The following is an 8,201-nucleotide window of genomic DNA, read 5'->3' as shown; positions in this document are numbered from 1 at the left end:
CTATCCTTTTGACACAAAATAGCATAAGTGATACTGGACCACTGATGGAAATGCATCTGCTGAGAGTCAGAGCATAATGAGAAGCTGCTTTGTACCTTTGTTGAAGCTATTTCTACAACATTAATTGGGACTTCTTTGGTTCTTTTAGGCAGTATAGGAGAAGATCAGCGAAAACTGTTCAGGATGTGCTGTTTAATTTTAGCACACACATTGGATGCCAAAGCTGTTTATATATGTGGTTAGCATAGCAATAGAGAGGGGGGGAAACGCAAATCAAACCAACCAAACAAACAAACAAAAAACCAAACAGAAAGCCAGTTGCAATGAATGGCAGTTTAGGTTGTTCTTATTTGTGGTAGGGTTTTTTTGCTAGTGATAATTTGGGAAAAACAGTATTTAACTACAATTCCATCTACCAAGGAGTTAAATATTCAGCACTGCTAACCAGTGACCTAGCATTAGCATTAAAAAACATAAGATTTACTGGCATATATTAATGTTCTAATAGTATGTGTTTTAGACATGTACTGAGAGTTAAGATAGTACTGCATAAAAAGCTTGCAGATAAAAATCCAACTCAAGTAAATTCCAACAATGCACTGTGAGACACAGGAAATTTTGTAGAAAACTATCCCACTGCCGACTAGACAATATTTTATTCCTGGACCTACAGAATATTTTGATCAAGGCATTTACATGTAAACATAAAGTGTACATAGTTTCAGAAAATGTGTACATTTTTTGTTGTCTTCCAAGGTGCAACCAAGAACTAGGTTTGAAAGCTATTCAGATGGCTAGAGTTACAAGCAACTGTCTAATGCCACCTTCCCAAATGCCTAGCATAAATCAGTTTTCTTAGTCAATCAGATTGCTGAACATTAATTTTTAGGATTTTTTAAAAACTTACTAGAACTAGTCCCAGAGCACCAAAGGGAAGCTGCAACACTAGAGAATTATTTGAGAGATCCCTAGTTCTATCCCAAGCTACTATATTTTTGTCTTATGAATGTCAGTTACTAAGGTCACAGAATTAATAGAATTTATTAATTTTGGATTGACACTTGCAGTTTAGAAATTTGACTCTTTCTTTCATCGCACTTGGGTATGTTTGCAGTTCAGATAGAGGAGTCTGGAACAGGATGTAAAAGCTAAATTCTTGGGAATAAAGAATGAAATAAAGTAACAAGGACTAGACAGTTTTCAAAGGATGGATGTTTGTTGCTTTCTGAAAGTCTGAAAAAGCGCATCAAATTGGGAACCAAAACTGGGTAAATATAGTGATAGATAGTGTGGCATGAATTTCATGAAATATGTGTTCTTTGCTTAGATTTAAAAAATTGGGGAAAGCCAGAATTAAAGTTATCCTTCTAGATACACTATTTTCTTCTTGATTATGTGGACTAGTTTAGCCAGGGTGGTTTTTATGTATCTTACACAGTTACACTGAATCAATACAAAATAGAGTAATTTGAAGGCAAATAAACCCCAGCTCTATTCTGAACTGTCTTACAAAATGGTGATGGTCCTGGAAAACAGAATGACAAAAGGAAGATCAAACTTATGTCACTACTAATAGTAAGGAAACAAAGAAATAATTAGAAGGCATCCACTCCATTTTTCAAAAGTATTTCAAAATTCTGAACAATGACCTTGTTAAATGGAATATTTTAAACATTTATATGAAATGCTTTGTTTCAAAGTCCTTCTTTTTAAATCAAAAAGTTCAGCTCTTACAATTCTCCTTTCCATTCTGAAGTTACATAATTTTCCTGGATCACTAGAACTTCTTAAAAATCTTTGGCTTTAACAAAACCGTGTATTTGAGTAATATTTTTTACATTAAAATCTTCTTATCACCTTGAATGAGCTAAAATAACATAAGCCAATGCTATGGATGAATGTGTGTGTGTGTGACAAGAATTTTTTTGTCTCACCAGACATACACTTTTTAATCACAAGTTATTCCTGCTCACCAATAAGCAGACACAGAAAATAGGGACCTTCCTTGTATCCATAACCTTTAACTAACAGCAAATCTTCTGTTTCCTCAAGGCAAACAATCAGGTAGCTCTGACACCTGCAGCTACTGGAAACATTTGTCTGAGAAGGAATCAAACTAGTGGGAGCCTGGGGAAATATAAATACAGGAAATGTATTGAAAATACTTCAGCTGCCACTTAGAAATTTTACAGTCATGAAGTACTACACTTCGCTAATAAAAAAGCAAAAGTTAGCTTACTGTGGGTGTTGGAGCAATTACCAAATATACTTAGGAGAAAGCTGTATTATGGATTAAAGCAGTTTATACACCAAACTATATGATGCTTTCTAAGATGACAATTGCTTTTAAGGTCTGCTGGTACACTTTACAGAACACATCTATCACTTTATTTTAAAAGCACAGATATTTCTGTAAAAGTGGAAGTGGGTTCTACCCGTATGTGATTTTACAAATGTACACGTCTTTCTAAAAACAAATCACAAACTTAGCCTGACAGGCACAAAAGCCAGATTCTGAAAGGTACCAATGTACCTAGAAGTACAAGTAGTGATCTTAAAACTCTTCATAATTCACATAGTATGAGTAATTGCTTTGCATTTGACAGCTCCAAAAAGTCTATACTGGATTCAAATTGTGCTCTGCTATGACTGTCACAGTATTTATCTCCCCAGTACAGTTTTGCAAAGTTGAACACATATCTTTGTTAGTCATGGGCCTAAACAATGACAATACATATTGGTATACATACCATGCCTCTACGTATCTTTGCAAGATAATAATATGAAAAATGAGAGCACGGGCCTAAGAAAACTTTAATCTGAAATTATTAAACTCTTCTTACATGTCAGTGAGATCATCATGCCCACCAGCTGTAGAAAAACCTCAAAAGCCAATCACAACAATGTAGTTTGTGAGAATCTTGCAGTTCATTACGATGTCTTCAAGCATATTCTCCACCCCTTCATCATTCAATGTTACCTGCTCCCTTTTTCTCAAGCAAGACAGCAAGAAAGAAGAAATAGAATCAGAAACATTTGTGAAACACAATTACACTATTTTCATTCTGCTGCTAATTGGCAATAACATTAAAATTTATGAATGTGATTATATGAATGCAAGACAAAAATAGTGGACTTGATCTAGAAGGTCCATTCCAGGCCTAGATCCTATTTTCTGTGCAGGACAGCATTATACCAGTGGCTTTCACCATGTACACAGATTCAAGAGACAAATGAGAATTTATCCATTAATTGCGTTTGATACACTGCTACAGTGTCCAGATGTCATTTGATCCTAAGTATTTTAATAGTTTTAGCTACTTTTTAGTAACTTTAGCTTAGGTACAGTACTGAGTATATGGCAATCATTAGAGAATAAGAATAGAAGTAGTAATGTAGTGTGTAAGTAATTCATTCACACAGCGTACATCAGTACAGCTTTGACAGACTAAACACAAGTTACAGTATCCCAAAATATCAAATCTGAGACAGATGAGTCCGGGTTTTCCCCAGGGCGGAAGGCATGAAGAACCAGTTTCAGTGCCAGGTAGCCAATAAACATAATTTATCCCATATTTAGTTTAAGATACATGATCAGTATTATATAAATCCAAATTTTTTGTAAGATTAAGATAGTAATTTCAAGAGTTCTGGTATTGTGATTGCATTCCTTTTCCCTTGAATCAATGTACATGCAAGCTCTTACATTTATAAACTCAAACTCTTCTTCAGATTTTAGTTTTTTTGTTATATTTGCATATAATCATTTGCATGTATTTCATATTACGGTATGAATACACCACAGGACATACATTTGCCGTGTTATATCTTCATGACATTAACTGAACAATTAAGTTCCTACACTTTTGTGGCTGTTGTTACTGAGAATGCCTACACGCCCTGAACACGTTCTCTGAACCCTCGTGCTTCCACAGATAGTGCTGAGGGGCCAGCAATGGGTACAGACCCTCCAACACCCCAGGCAATTCACCCAGAACTGCTTGGGCGCATCTCTGCATGACACAGTCCTGCACCATGTACACTTAGACTCACTGCCAACATATTAAAAAGACAGAGTACCAGCCATTTACATCTGAAAATTACTTTGGCAGCCATCATAATGAAATAATTAGTTGAAAATGAAAAGGGCTTTTTTCAATATATGTAGGTTATGAAACCAGCCCGGTGACAAAGAATTCTCTGAATTAAAAGGCATGCTGCCATCAGAAATCAGTAAGAACAGTATTGACTTCTACATGTAGAGAGCTCTGCAGACATTATCCTTTTAGAAACAGTTATTACTTAAAGGCTAAGGTGCTCAATTTTGTTAGGAAGCAGTATTTAAAGTTTTAAACATATATAATATGTTTTTATGAAAAATACTAACATAGTTGATTGATTTCAAGTACTGAATACGGAAGTTTTACTTACATGACTAACAGCGACACTTTTATAATAACTTCTCTATTAAAATATCTTCCCATGAAGGCTCAGGCATTCCAAGCTTGCACATTATAGAAGACCAACATGTCCAGTTACCATGTTCTGCAAGGCATATGTGATCATAGCAATGGAGATTTATACATATGTATGTATTTATGTTAAGAGAGATAAAAAACATTATGGAAATGCACATTCAACATTTTGAAACATTAGGATGTAAATTTCTGATACTAGAGTGATAAGATCATTGGACATAATATTGTTTACATTCCCATAAAAGAGTTGCAGCAGACAAGAGTTTCACTTCTGAATGTCAAACAGACTTGAAAGCTGAACCGCAGGAACACTCCAGAACGCAGAACAGCCAGAGAACAAAGGTAAGAGTTGGTTATGTTGAAATGAATCATATATCCAAATTGTCCTGATTGATAGAAGAATAAGACTGAGCCTTTATTGTTGAAACACTTCTCCATCAGGCCTGTCACATTTGTGGTGCTGGTGCTTTATTCTCCAGAGTTGTATTCACATGTCAAGTCAGACTGAAGCTGGATTTGAATGAGTTAGTTCACCCATATGATGCAGTCTTCTGGGACAATTTCACCATATGCTGCACGTGGACTATTTTGCCCTCTTCCCTTACATCTTTGTGTGACATATATCAATTTGTATTACACATAATAGTAGAAAAAACTAGACAATCCAAGTCTTCTGTTTCCCAGACAGTGTTCTAACCATTCAAATTAATCACTAGCTTCAAACTGAAAATAGTCTAAACTGTTTAAATACAGGGTCAAGCTTGTATTATTTATTAGGGAAAAACAAAAAAAAAAATCTCCCAAAATTCTGCTCCTAAACTTGTTAGGGTTACTGCGATGCTGTCAGAGTCCTCAGCAAGATTAATAGTATGAGGGAGAGAAGTCATTCAAATGCCTCAGTGCTTTACACAGCGTAGAGTATTTGAAACATCTGCACAGGACTTGCAGCTACTGGACCGAGGGGAGACCTGCACTCCTGCAGAGCAGTAGCTGGAATGCAGGTGGGACATCCTGTGGATATTTCCTCAGGCTTCAGGGTTTCACCTGATAAACACTGATAAAATATTTCCGGTAACAAGAAGAAAAAAAGGTAATATGCATTTATCTACAATATTTCACATTTACTTCAGACTTTTCCAAGTGATATTTATTTACAAGGTCAAAAGCAAGTTAATTGTGCTAGTTTCTATGTAGCATTATTATAACACGGGCAATATGAAATTTGTCCCAGATAATTCTCTTATTTTTTGATGGATGTTCTGTAGGTATGCAGAACCGTACAAACATGTGAGATGGAAAATAATTCTGTTGTAGGATCTGCTTTCTTTGGAGAGTTGGACTAGATGACCTCCAGAGATCCCTTCCAACATAAATTAGTTGATTCAATAAAATGAAGATGCAGTTTTTAAAAACTCCTTTTGTGAAAAAGCCATAAAGCACAGTACCTTTGAGAAGTACTTAATTATAGAAGACAGTCAAGAACTGTGCAAGAACCATACTGTAATGGTGTGTATTGCATCTATTTATTAAAAAAAAAACAGTTAGTGCAATCTTGCTATTTTTTCATTGTTAAATTTTTTCTTTTTACATTAAATAAATGTGCTGTAAGAACACAGGCCTTGTCAGGGAGATGCACTGAAACACAACATTCAATCAAGGGTCAATAAGGCTACAAAGGTGAGACTAATGTGCAAGTAGTTTAAATTATCTGTAGGAAATGAAATACATTTTACTTAAAATATTTGGTACATTGCATGAAACAAAAATCTTACTGGTATAATATACAAAGAAATAGAGACCTTCAAAATGGTAATGGTAATGGTAATGGTAATAGAGACCTTCAAAATGGTAATTTTTAGAAATTATATAGGACTTGAAAAACATAAATCAGATACAGACCCTGAAAAACTTAATTAGAATATTGTAGGCAAAGAACAACTGAATTCTGAAGATTGTAAACTTCAGTGATTAAAAATAGCACATATTAGACACGAGTTTTACCGTGTTGCATCTTTCACAGCTATTGAGCAATAGTTTAAGTTACGGAGAGCCATTGTGCTATTAGATTTTCAGTAAAGCCCTATCGAAATCATTGTGAAGTCAAAAAACAAACAAAAAAAGGTAGAATGATTTAGCTCATCGCCTAATCATTGTCCAAGTGTCACTTGCTAGACTGTGATAAAACTCTTCCCACCATATTTCCCCAGAGAGGACAGAGAACATGAGAGACAGGACTAGAGAGCAGCCAAGCCCATACACAGGGGCTCAGCAGTGTGGACAGAGCCAGGTTACGTTTTAATCCAGCTTTAATCTGAACTTTTATTATCCCAAGCAAACTCTGTTGCTGTAATGCGGTCTCTGCAGTGATACAGCAACAAATCCCCTCGAATGGTCGTGTGGGGTTGAAGCATGGACACACTCAAATGCACCAGGAGGCACTGGAGCGTGTCCAACGAGCAGCAATGAGGCTGGTGAGGGGGCTGGAGCACAAGTCTGAGGAGCAGCTGAGGGAACTGGGGCTGTTTAGCCTGGAGAAAAGGAGGCTGAGGGGAGACCTTATCGCTGTCTGCAACTACCTGAAAGGAGGTTGTAGCATGGACGGTGTTGGTCTCTTGCCAAGCAGCAAGAAGAAATGGCCTCAAGTTGCACTAGGAGGTTTAGATTGGATATTAGGAAACATTTTTTCACTGAAAGGGTTGTCATTATTGGAACAGTGGTTGAGTCCCCATCCCTGAGATATTTAAAAGACACATAGATGAGGTTCTTAGGGACATAGTTTAGAGGTGGACTTGGCAACATTAGGTCAACAGTTGGACTTGATCTTAAAGGTCTTTTCCAACCAGAACAACTCTATGATTCTGTGAGTGTATGAAATACTTCAGGGAACAAAGGCATTAATCTGGGTCAGATGAACTCTTCTGGGCATCTCCAGTGTTGATGGTTTACAAAATGAATCATCTCCTGTTCTGTCCTACCACCTTTGTCAGTAAAAACAGAAAGTCTGTGCTTTCCCCGATTTTCATGTTCTGTTATCACTGTAAGATCACACTTCCGTGTTCTATGTATTCATGTATGTACAAATTGAGTGTTTTTAGCACAGAAGTATAATGAGAACTTTTTCAAAAAACATGGATAGCAAATCTGTATTCTGAATATTCCAAAGGACAAGTGACCATGTATTCATTTATGCACAGCAATCTGGGAAAAGGGTTAAACAGGTGATAAGTTACATATTTGGGAAAAGGACAACACCTAGTCAATATAAAATGTGGTGAGAGTTCAGTCTGAATACAAAAATATTCATTTTCTGCCCAAGTTCCTTTATACTTAGTGGGGATTTTAAGTGTCAGCTCATGGATGCAGAAAGAAAAAGAGATTAACTTTATTTGATTTTTAACAGTCTCTGTTTAGGCACCCAGACTAAGTCTGTAGCTACCAGTTATCAACAGAGACAAACACCTCAAAACACGAAAACATATCAAAGCAAATCTCAACCCATGTATGTCACCTCTGGGCTGGAATGCAACAAAGCATCTTCTAGAGGTTCCCTCTCCATACTTTACTGAATTTGCCTGTCATATCTTGTTAATTCGACTACTTGGTAAGACAATGTTATTATTAAAGGTGACTTTTTCTTTCATCACTATGTCACTGTTCACAATTCTAAAGTGTTGGCTTAAAACACAGAACTCAAATGTAAAATGAAAAAAATATGGATCTGTG

This window comes from Nesoenas mayeri (genome assembly GCF_963082525.1).
Source record: "Nesoenas mayeri genome assembly, chromosome: 2".
Classification (NCBI taxonomy): domain Eukaryota; kingdom Metazoa; phylum Chordata; class Aves; order Columbiformes; family Columbidae; genus Nesoenas; species Nesoenas mayeri.
This window is presented reverse-complemented; position numbering follows the sequence as displayed.